At 38.8% G+C, this 12513-nt stretch overlaps 1 protein-coding gene across 47 annotated transcripts in view; it reads left to right on the top strand.

The window, feature by feature from the left end:
* The window catches only part of NRXN3 (neurexin 3), a 1031704-nt gene that overhangs the window by 692755 nt on the left and 326436 nt on the right, over positions 1-12513 (top strand). The window lies entirely within an intron of this gene.

Raw genomic sequence — 12513 nt, 5'->3', positions numbered from 1 at the left:
TTTTCAAACCTAGTTTTGAAATTCTCTCCACCTTCAGGACCAAAAGAGCCTGAACCTGTGACCATCAACACATGCTGTTTATTTAGGGAGCAATGCAGAGGGGACAGATTGCTTGAAGAGGATTTAATGAGTTGTTGGTTAACTGAAGCAGTTTTTATTATTGTTTAATTATAGCTTTTCAATATGCTTTGAAAGGTTTATAGATAATGGCAAAAGCTCTATAAACTCCAGAGTGTTTATGGGGCCTTGGTGGTCTGTTCTTCTTCCCTCTTTCCGCATGACACCAGGAATTTCTTCTGCCTTTGTTGACATGCTGACAGCTTCTCTGTCCTCTAACCTGCAGGAGACTGACAACTACTGCTGTGGGGGCAGTCTTTCACTTAGGCAGGCTAAGATCCACATGCAATTGTGGAATTGCAGTCAAGGAGAATGCTATTGGAGCTGCATAATTAGAGGATAAATTGTTATTTGTCAACCAATAGAGAATAAAGAAACCTATCTTTATCTAACATTTTATCATTAGTTGAAGTAGAGGGAGGACTTTTAAGTTCCAATTTCAATAAAGAGAAGATAATATAGAGCTGAAATTCTTAAATTAGCTGCTTTTATTGTAGTTAGTACTTTGGTTAATCTTTTTAATTTATCGCTTAGTACAGGGCAATTACCCACCGTATGGAAATAAGCCAAGGTTATTGTATTAGTGAGATATGTTTGCATTGTGCAGGCTGGAATGAAACTGTACAGACTATGTTATCAGTTGGTGCAATAGCAGTAACAGCTTTATTGAGAGCTCTGGGTAGATTTCAGACGGTGACCTCCTGATCCCTCTTATCAGTTCAATGGTAGGTAGAGAAGCTCTCCTAGGGAAGCTTGACTCACAATGATTAATGCTGTTCTTTCCTTAATTGAGAAGGGCCAATTGATAGGATAAAACTTTATGGATTTATTTCAATCATTTGATGTGGCAAATCATCAGTTATCATTATCTAAACTAACACGGGTTGGCACAGAGGCAGAAAAAGCAAATTCCTTTATGGATTACCTCAAGCACAGTACACAAGTCACTTATTTGGCTTAATAGATGTAATTTTCGACCTGGTAACCTGATGTATATAGGTGCCTTAGGTTTTCACATGGAGATAATTATCCTTTCGATTCATTATTTGCCCATACAGTATGTGTTCAGCAGGTTCTGCTGACAGTTAAAGCACAAGAAAGGTGGTAGATGCCAGTCCACTTCCAGAGTGATAGAGAGTTATCAAGTGGTCATTTATTCTGTGTGACATTGGCTGACTTTTTCCAGTTTCTAGTGGAAAGAATTTTATTTGGCTGTAGACAAGCAGCTAGCCCACTTCAAAACGCACACAAATAGTTTGCTGACATCCTCAGTGATAACTTCTGCTGAAAAACTGAAACTCAGTCCTCTTTCTGGAAGAAGTCTCTCCCAGTCTAAGACATCTGCAGGAATCACTAGGTATCTCTCCTTTATAATCCAAGCTGTATCTATTCTGTGGACTTCATTTTCTGGGGGTGACAGTCTAGCACTCTGTACCAGTACTGATGTCACTGCAATTTGATCAAGTTGTATTGTGAATCACATTAGTCAAGACATCTCCACACCACCCACACATTCTTAAAGCAAATAGTTGTTTCCAAAGTACAGAAAATTATTTCAGGTCTTGCTAAATTACTGGTCCTTAATGCTGCAAACATTTTAAACAAAATTGCTCTTTCATGCTTTAGTTACATATGAAGTAAAAAGACCTATGCATCTAGCCTTGTGTTTTCTTCCACTCCCTTTTCTTCTGTGAGAAGAACCAAAATGGAAGATGTATTTAGATGTGGAACAGTTTGGGAAGGGGAAAAGGAGAGGTTGTAGAATCCCAATTACTGCAGCCATGCAGACTAGATGAGAAAAAGTTTAGGGTGGTTTGAAGCAGAAAGTTTTACTCTGACAATGGTGATGGTATCTAAGAGATCTTTTTTCTCCACTAAGCACAATGGACAAGCACATGCCTGACTTTAAGCTTGTGCTTAAAGGTATTGTGTTTGTTTAGGACTCACTGACTTGGTTAAATTGGTGCCCTGGGGCTATTATTTTGTTCCATATATATTCAGGTCATAGGTTCCTAACTATGGTGCTACTAACTTCACCTGAACAGACAAGGTAGAGTGGAAGATACTTTGTGGTAAATAAAACTAAAACTTGTTGCTCCCTTTGATTTTTATTTTTTTTTTTTTAAGGAGTTATTGACTCTTTGAAGAAGTCATTATTATCAGCAGCATTTTGAAGGACAAGTATAGCCTTAATGCAAACTGACAGCTTTAAGTATTCTCTCTGATAGCCAGATTCGTCATTGCTGGCATGGCTAAATGCACAGCATGTGTGGTTTCAGATTGCTACAGTGGCTCTGGAAAACATGAAAATTGTAATCTCAAGGTCAAAAATAAAACCTGAACTTTTTACAGTGCTTTTCTTAGCAGACATTTACTTTGTCCTGGTTTCAGCTGGGACAGTTAATTTTCTTCCTAGTAGCTGGTACAGTGCTGTATTTTGGATTTAGTATGAGAATAACATTGAATAACACACTGATGGTTTAGTTGTTGCTAAGTAGTACTTATCCTAAGTTAAGGATTTTTTGTTTCCCATGCTCTGCCAGCAAGAAGGTGTATAGAAGCTGGGAGGGAGCACGGTCAGGACAGCTGACCCAAACTGGCCAAAGGGATATTCCATACTGTAGGACATCATGTTCAGTATATAAACTGGGGGGAGTTGGCCGGGAGGGGCTGATCGCTGCTCGAGGACTGACTGGGCATCAGTCAGCAAGTGGTGAGCAATTGCATTGTGCATCACTTTTTTTTCCTGGTTTTTAATTTCTCTTTTTTTTTTGTTATCTTCCTTTTCATAATTATTATTATTACCACTGTTTTTATTACTATTATTACTATATTTTATTTTATTCCCATCATTAAACTGTTGTTATCTCAACCCATGAGTTTTACCTTTTTCGATTCTTCTCCCCATTCCACCTAGGGTGGGGGGAGGGGTCAGTGAATGACTGCTTGGTGCTTAGTCTCTGGCTGGGCTTAAAGCACAACAGTTTTAAAAGTTAATTAATTTAATACCACTTTCCTTTTCCTGAAAAAAGCTCTAGTAATCTCCAACAGCTCCCAGTGTTCAGTATGTACAACTGCTCCATCTGCAATGCTGCTCCACCACTAAAAGACATCTTAGTAAAGGAAAATTGAGGTGACCCAGTAGCAGTATAAAAGTATGTTTACAGGAAGAAAATACCAAGTGCTAATGGGATCTGTAACCTGCAGAGGAATATATAAAGAAAACCAGTAACTAAAAGTTGAATCTGGAGACATTCAAATGAGGCACTTTTTAATAGAGAGGGTGATTGATCATTTACACAAAAATATCAAAAGCAGCAGTGAGTTCTCTCTCTGTATTTCTGCAGGAGGAGATTTTTGGGGAGATGTCTTTAGTGTCCTGAAGTGCCTTCACCCTGTTTGCCTATGGGAATGTGCTGTTTTAATGTTGAATTGGTTGGTACTTACTGTTCTCTTTTTGTGCTAATTAGAGACCAGCTAAAAGTGATTGAATTGTGCTCCTACTGTCACTCCATGTCATTGATTCATTACTAATTTACAGGGGAAAGTACTGTAGCAGATGAGATACTCCCTCATAGCTCTATGGTAGCTTTGTCCCTCTCACTACAACCTGTTCATGGATCAAAAATTGAAGTTCAGTTTCAAGTATGAAATAGCAAAGCCAAGAGGACATCTAATCATATTCCTCAATAGATGATGCTTTGGAATAAATTAGCAATGAGGATGGAGATCAGAGCAATCATTTGTTAGCTGATGAAATGTTGTTGATGATGGCTATTCCAATTGTATCTTCTGCTCTATTGCACACCTACTTGTTTGACATAGTGTGGTCTCAGCTGCTGGGATCAGCTTTAATTTACTGTAAGCTGAGATGAGCTGTACCCATCATAGTGACAAAAGATGTACCTGAACCTTTTGGTGAGGCTGCAGATCTTTAACACATCCTGGACTTAGGTATTTTTCTTCCTCACAGTTCAATGAACATCTACTTCAAGAAGCAGGGAGAGAGTGAATAGCTTTTTACAAAGATGTGAGCAAAGCTGTTTCCCTCAGGCCAACATACATTTAAAAATCCATTTTTAACACATGCACTTACCCTATCTGTTTCTTACAGAAACACTCAGTCTGTCTAGTGAATCTTACCACTTGCTAATTCTTCTATCAAAATAGGAGATGAAAAAGGCTACTTATGATTTTCTTACATTTATTGCTTCCTGTCGTGATACCTAGGGCTATACACAGATGTGGATCTTTCTTCAGTCATAGAGAACGTGCAGGAATCAGGTGCCTGCTGGAACAGACTCCTGCTGGTCTCTTCAGTTAGAACCAGCCAAAATCCATCTGAGAGGCTGCCGCACCAACTCTGTTAGGGTAAACCTTGCCTTCAACTAACAATCCCCTGCAAGAAGCTGCTCAGCTATGTAGTGTGGGTTGTATTTGGCAAGGTATTGCCTTGTGACCATATCCAGTTTAAGGAACAAGACCAACACCTCTCTTGTGGCTACATTTTTATCTGATGAGCAACTATTTTTGATTGGTGATGATTTAATTCAGTAATTGAGCATCCGAAACAAACTCTTTGTTTGCATTGGATAAATCACATAATGGGCACAGACCATACTGCAGTATGATGATATCGCATGTATTTGCTGAAACAGAGTAGTAGTGAGCAGAATGGCACTAGTCATTTCCTAACAGCACCTTGGGTACCCATCCAGAAGCTGAATAACTCCAAGCATGACGAGAATCAAGGTTAAAATCTTTCCTTGAACACACTTATTCTCATCCATTCCTAGGATGTTCACCCTCTGTTCTCAGGTGATGTGGAGCCTGATGGAACCCAAGTCATGTGTACTCTTCCTGAATAACCTCTCCTGACTATCTTGCAATACGGTAGTGTATATATGATGTAGAGGCATCATCACTGACATACATGCAAGTGTAGAGAGAGAAAATTTTTGAGATCTGAAAGCCATTGCTGAAGTGGCCAAAGAAGGTTGTCCATCCCACTCACAAGCACTCTGGTCTTTCATTTCAGCCACAGATCATGATCTTTGGCATATAATATTCACAGATTTTCAGAAACACTTTGTTGTGCTTGTAGGTGTTTTTCAACGTATTTTACAGCTCGTATACCTTATGTGGAAGCACCTGCTTCCTTTTCTAAGTGGAGATTGTTGTACTTTCCAGACTGAAATGATTGGGACCTTGTGAAAATCAAAACTGCTTCTTGGTCTAAAGAAAAGATAAAGATAAATCTTAATGAAATGCATTATAAATAATAACGTATGTTGGCTTCTGTGAAATGGCGTATGATGACTTTTCTTCAAAGTGATGTATTGTGCAAATTATCCACTTTGTTATGAAAACAATCAAGATACTGACTACATAGCAGATTTTATGTGGCTGCTGAGTTCTTTTCAGGTGTAATCTTCTCACAGGAAGTGTAGGGATTGATAGATCTAGTTGAAATCTACTGAGTAAAAGAATGACCTTCTGACCAAGGCAGCACATTTCTTCTGCCAGAACAGTTTCACTGTTGCAGTTCCATGGAGTGCTGTTGGTAATGGAGTGGAAGATTAGTTTAGCTATAGGAGTGTGTTTTATACAGGTGTTTCAAAGGCTCTTCTCTACTCTTTACCATTGTCTGGAAGGAACTAATTCAAACTAGGTAGGTAACCACTCCTTCTCCTTGATGCTTTAGTTGGAAAGATAAATGGCCTTGAGACTCTCTGAAGAAGCTGTAAAATTGATGGATTTGCTGTTGTCTTTTTGTGAGTGGAAAGGTTGACCATTGCTGGCTAAATCCAGGCACCATGCAGAGGTACTCTACAGCTCTGCCAGGGCTGTTCGCTCATCCGTGCTGTCCCAACCTGGGTCCTTGGCTTCCACACAGTCCAGGCCTGGCATCTTTATCATGAGCTGAAGTTTGTAGATTAGCTAGTCTGTCATGGACGACTGCAGCTTTGACTGTTGCAGTTCACAACCCCAGCTCTTGCAAGCACTTCTGTTGTGACCTTCAGCATCTCTGCAGTCCTAGTCCAAAGCCTTTTGCTGCTGAAAATCAAATGTGACTTACGTTCTGCTTTTATCATTCTTCACAATGTGTTTTTGCCCTGGTGAGCATAGTTGCAAAAATTTGCTCCAAGCTAATCATCTGAGCACTGAACGATTGGGAAAAGCCCCCAAGCTGCACTGTGGCACTTCTGAAATAATTTTCTCAAGATCATTTAGTGGGTAAAGCTATTTACAATTTCACTTCACTCAGAATAATTGCAGGAGGGAAAGAGTCATAGATGGAAAAGAGAAATCCATTATATTTATGTGAATGCATTATTATTTATTTGTTTATGCATGGAACCACTCTTTTAATAGGTTGTAGGAGATCATGAGTTCTTTGTTCTCTTTGCATTTAATAAACCCCTTTGTAATCTCTGCAGTTCCTGCAACTGAATATTTTGAAGGGTCTCATAAACACAGCTAATCCCTGCCTGGAAAAATCAGCTGGCCATGCCAGTAAACAACTCTTAGAGGCAGGCGGTTGTACAAACTGAGGAACAGAGAGAAAGGGTGCTGGTATCTGTGAGTTATGTGCCACGGCTGCTGGCCTGAGACATTATCAATATGGCCACTATGCAGAGTTAGGTCCTGATCACACAAGCCCCTGGCAAACTCCACTGCACTCAGCAGCCCCTGATAGCTGCATATTGGATGAGTGAATGACACTAACAAAAGGAAACACAATTACATTTGGAATTTTTTTTTACCTACTGGTTGTTAACTATCTGTATATCTTTGAGTGGAACTCCATGTTGGATTCCTACCTGGGGCTCCTGGGTAAGGTAATGAAACTGAAAGGCTCTTCCAGTGGCATATAGACTTGTACAAATGTGGTTTGCTTTACACACCTGAATTATCCACATCGAGTGAGTGGGATGAAATTCATCTATACCAAACGTATAGCAATTATAGGTGTAAGTAGTTATCTACAAATTTATTAATCTGTAACTTGTTTGTTTATGCAAAAGCTACTCATTATTTATCTTGGGGTACAAAAGCAACGCTGGATATGAGAGTTGCATAGCAGCAGTGTTGGAAGGGTGCGATTATTGGGAGGGTACTTAGAAGATGACATAAGCCATGTTCTTTAGGATATTTATCTTGGGATGGACGTACCTTGTACTAGATAGTCATTTTCACATAGCAGTGAAAGCATTTATGTGAAAAATTAATTAAAACTTCTTTGAATTGTACATAGGGAGTTACATTCGGATCTGGAGCTCAGTTTGAGTTATTCCTGTCTAAAGGTTTAGCTTTGAATCCAGCTGAGCTGATAACTCCTGAACTGTGCCTTTTAGGTTTTAGTCATATTATTTCACATGCTGTTATATACATTATTTGTGATAGGGATTCCAAAACATTTTAAAGATACATTATCTTTTGGGACATCTCTTCACTGATTCTCAACCCATAACATCCTGGCAACAGCAGTATCAATGGCTTGCAAGGAAAAGTGAGATTAGGAATGTGTACATTTGTATCTTTCTTTTTAATGCAATTCTGTCATTGGAAATAAGGAGGCAGAGGGAGAACTTTGTGATGAAACCGTTCTTCCCAGACAGCCAAGAAATGTCTTGTGTACCCTTTGTGCTCTACAGACCACAACTAGGGCATTTCTTCTTTGTGCCACAAATCTATTTTCTTTTTAGCTTTTTTATGAAGATGACTTTGCTTTTATATTCATAATATGCTGTCAGCATTATAGCAAGGGCTTTGCATGAAAAATGCATTCTCTTATACTATGGCACACTGTAGTCCTTTACTCTTAACTCTTAGATACTCTTAAAACTACAGTGAGTGAGTGGAACTGTGCTAGTCCGAAAGTGTAGAAGAAAGTCAGAATTCTGGTGTGGTCTGACATTGACATCATGGGATTTTTATTGTATTTTAAGGTATACTTTGTAAAACTGTGGCTCTCTAAGAATTTCAGATTCTGCATTATACTAAAGTATATACCACATGATAGTCACTTGAAAGTCCACAGTAGCGTTAAGGATACAATGGAAGGATACATGTTCATCCGCTATGTGAGCGAAAGGAAGATCTTTGTTCGTGTTAATTAGCTCTAATACACAGCTGGATGTTCCTGATCATATCTAGTCATGGTCAGATGTTAAAATAAAAATTAAAATATCATAATAAGAAGAAAAATTATAAAACCAGCGCAGAAATATAGTTATCCTTTTCCTGAAATACATTCCCATATCCCAAAAAATCTTCCAAGGTCAGAGGTTTTATTTACATCTTTGAGTTTAAATCATCAGTGGAATTTTCTTCTGTGAATTGGTCTAATGACATTTTCGGTCCATTTATACTTGTGGTATCCTGCAAAATGGGTATCACAACTGCAATTATGAATTATGTGGAAAAAAGCCTTTCCTTTTATTCTTCATAAAGCTTTGGCTTGCTAATCTGGTGTCTCTTCCTTATTGTGAAATAGTGACTAATTAGTCCCTATTCATCTTCTCTGTGCCTTTCACAGCTCTTGCAAATCTTCCTAATCGTGTCTTCCAAGTTGAAGAATCTTAGTCAGTTTAATTTCTCCTTGCACATAAACCTTCCTCATCTTGCCGTTTTCTGTACCTTTTCCAGCTCTGTTGCATCTTTCTGAGGTGGATATAACTTCTACTAGGATCATTTTCCCTCTGCAGAAATCCCTCTGCACACTAGTATGTGTGTTTGAAATATATGCAGTTCAATGTACTGCTTATCAGTAAAAGGCAGCTAATTTCAAGCACCGGTGATTACCCTCTATTGCTCAAAGGTGTACCTGAACTGCACCTCTGTGCACACCTGATGGGCACTGATAGAGACCCCAGCTCACGTATATACTCATATGTGCAAACTACAGTCTGTCATGGAAGACTCTGCTGCAGGTTCCACAATGCAGTTTAGAAAAGCTTATTCACATCCCACTGCCCTCATTCAAGAACAAAAAGATTGCAGAGGACTATGCATTATGCAATAGCAGAGATTGAACTGGACCTTGGTAGGTTTTTTCCTACCAGCACACCATTGTAGGCTTTTCCCTAGGTTAAAAGAAAAAGAGACAGAAATTCCTAGAGCTTCACCAAATCTATTCTCTATTCAATCTCAGTTCTTCTGAGATGATGGTGCAAGGATTTGAAAGCCTTAGAGGTTTTCTAGAATAGCTGGGCTTTTGGGAATGCCAGCCTTCACTTTTTACTAGTGCAGGTAGCATTACAGAAGCTGTACTTACTTTTACAGAAGAAATTAATAGCCTAGGATTTGAATCTTCTCCCTTTCCATGTGTGTACTAAGCCCTTCTTTTTTCCTAATCAGATGACAGTACTTGGGCTCTCATGTAAAAAATATTCTTTCAACCATAAGTCATGCTAGAAAAACTGAAGGAATACAGGGAAATGAAATGGCATTTCTCCAAGTCTGCAAAGGAAATAAAAAATCACTACTTAATATTTGAGATTGGAGGGCGGGGGGAGAGGAACTGAAAAGAAAAAGAAAACAAACCCAAGAATAACACAGAATTCTAGTGCCCTTTTAATGTGGTGCCTTGATTTGTTACCTAAAGTTAAATAACTACATACGTTTAAGGAATAACTCTCTTTTAATAGTGTTAGCCTCAATGGTAGAATCAGGTGCAGCAACTTGTGTAATATTTTGATCAATTTCCATAAGTGAAAATGGCAAGTGCCTACATTCATTTACAGAGTATTTTGCCCATTTGTGGCACTGGCACGGTTATTCTGTTGCATGCACTTTTTAAATTCTAATGTTACTAAGCTGGAGTATATAGAAATTAAGTATCTTGGCATTCCTCCTGTGGGTGGAAATCACTTTCAGGGAAACCAGAAGGGCTGTTATTCTTGCAGAGCATGAAAGATTGCAAAGCATTGCAAGAGAGCAATACACACAAGCATTTCATCAGACTCTGAAAGTTGTCCCGCCCTTATAGGAATCACAGAGAGTATCTAATCTTCTATTTAGAATCAACAGGGGTTTGTAATGTCTCTGTTTCAAGTCAAAGGAGAGACGAGCCTGTACATGTTTCTGTTTCAGCTGACTGCTGAGCACAAAATGCTCTCATCTCATCAGAGCCTTTGCATGTTCTTTGGATTTTATCTAGTCTCATTTATGACAAATGCTAAATGGTTTACAGAGAGTTCATATGTGACGAATAAGCATCAATGAGGACATATTGCTGTTAGTCACAATGCATCAGGGGAAGATATTTTATTGTGATTATGAGCCATGGCTATTAAAACCTATCATCCAGTGAACTACAGTATAGGCTGTGATACTTGCTTGGCCAATTATGACAACATTGATTAAGCACTAATTATTTATAATTGAAATAACAGTATAAAGTATGATTCTACAACTGATGAGAGCAGGAAAATATCTCTCGAGACAGATCAAAAAGGGTACTTGTGTCTTATATGCTGACCATCCATCACTCTTAAATTTTAAATCATCACTCGTCAAAGTAACCAGCAGCTAGTGTCTAGCAAGTCATGCTGTGATGACAGTCTCCTGATTTTCATAACCCGAAGAGCATGAAATAGTTAAAAGATGAGCAGAAGGACTGTAGTAAAGACGATGGGGTCTGCTATTTCTCCCAGGAATTATGGAAGAAGATAACAGGGAAATGGGATTTTGAGATGTGAAAAGATTGGATTATTAACCAGAAAGTCTTCATGCAAAATGAATGCTCATTTGGCCAATAAAAATTTACACTGTTTCCCCACTACTAACATTAATTTGTGTATTTGACGGTACAAGAATGAGTAGGAAGGTCATGCTAAGAAATTGTTACCCAGTAGCAGTACAGTCTCTGAGATGCCCTTGCTATGCACAGTCCCTTGAGGTTTGGGTGTATAGAAAGAGACATTCTCCACTTTATAAGGAGTGATACTTGAAGAAATCCTGCCCATGACATCAGTCTGTCTGTATCTGTTGCTTTGCTTTTTTAATGGACCCAGTGATGTGGTATTTAGAATGGCATTTCCTCCTGTTTAGAATGGGAATAAATTTAATTTACTGAAATAAAACTGATAAGGAATAAGGACCTACTCAAGAAGTTCTAATTTGCAATTCAGCTCCTGAATTTTGTTCTATATCTACCACTTCTGACAGCCTTATAGTAAATAAGCCTATCAGATTTCTTTGAAACATGTCAGCCAGCATTGTGCAAGTAGGTGAAAGCACAGCACATGGAAATAATGGGACTTGCCCCAGGGAACAAACAGTGAGTTGATAACAAAGATATCCTGGTTCCTAGTGGACTACTTATATTAACCATGTAAGAAATGGGAGACCATGGGAGAAAAAAACTCAAGGAACTAACAAAGAACTAAAACCATTTCATAAAAAATATAGTACAAGAAATAAAGATAATTATTATCATAGTGTTAACTACAGAGCGTGGAATTCACTAGCAAATCGAAGTGTTCATTTACAGAAACTATACTGGTATTTCTCAGAATTATCCCAAATTCATAACTATTCAGCACTGCTATAACTCAATAAATGGTATGTCAGATAATGAACCTGAAATATAAAAATGGAAGGCTGCTGTTGTAGTTTAACCCCAGCCAGCAACTAAGCACAATGCAGCTGCTTACTCATTCCCCCCCACCCAGTGGGATGGGGGAGAAAATCAGGAAAAGAAGCAAAACTCCTGGGTTGAGATAGGAATGGTTTAATAGAACAGAAAAGAAGAAACTAATAATGATAACACTAATAAAATGACAACAGTAATAATAAAAGGATTGAATGTACAAATGATGCACAGTGCAATTGCTCACCACCTGCCAATGGACACCCAGCTAGTCCCTGAGCGGCGATCCCCTTGCCCCCACTGCCCAGTTCCTATACTAGATGGGATGTCCCATGGTATGGAATACCCTTTTGGCCAGTTTGGGTCAGGTGGCCTGGCTGTGTCCCCTCCCAACTTCTTGTGCCCCTCCAGCTCTCTCGCTGGCTGGGCTTGAGAAGCTGAAAAATCCTTGACTTTAGTCTAAACACTACTTAGCAACAACTGAAAACATCAGTGTGTTATCAGCAGTCTTCTCATACTGAACTCAAAACATAGCACTGTACCAGCTACTAGGAAGACAGTTAACTCTATCCCAGCTGAAACCAGGACAGCTGCGTGAATATTAGTGTGTATATTAGAGATAAGAAAGACCTAATAAGCCATGTTAAATGTGATGTGTGAGTACCTGCGGTGTGAATGATGATTTCATATGGTACTTCCCATATGGAAAAGTCCTATGTACTGTTTATTGTGAGTTCAGAATTATAATCTTTCTCTAGGGGTTTTAAGACCATTGGTAGAATCCTGCTTCTAAGGCT

Source organism: Accipiter gentilis, chromosome 22 (assembly GCF_929443795.1).
Source record: "Accipiter gentilis chromosome 22, bAccGen1.1, whole genome shotgun sequence".
NCBI lineage: Eukaryota > Metazoa > Chordata > Aves > Accipitriformes > Accipitridae > Astur > Astur gentilis.
This window is presented reverse-complemented; position numbering and strand designations above follow the sequence as displayed.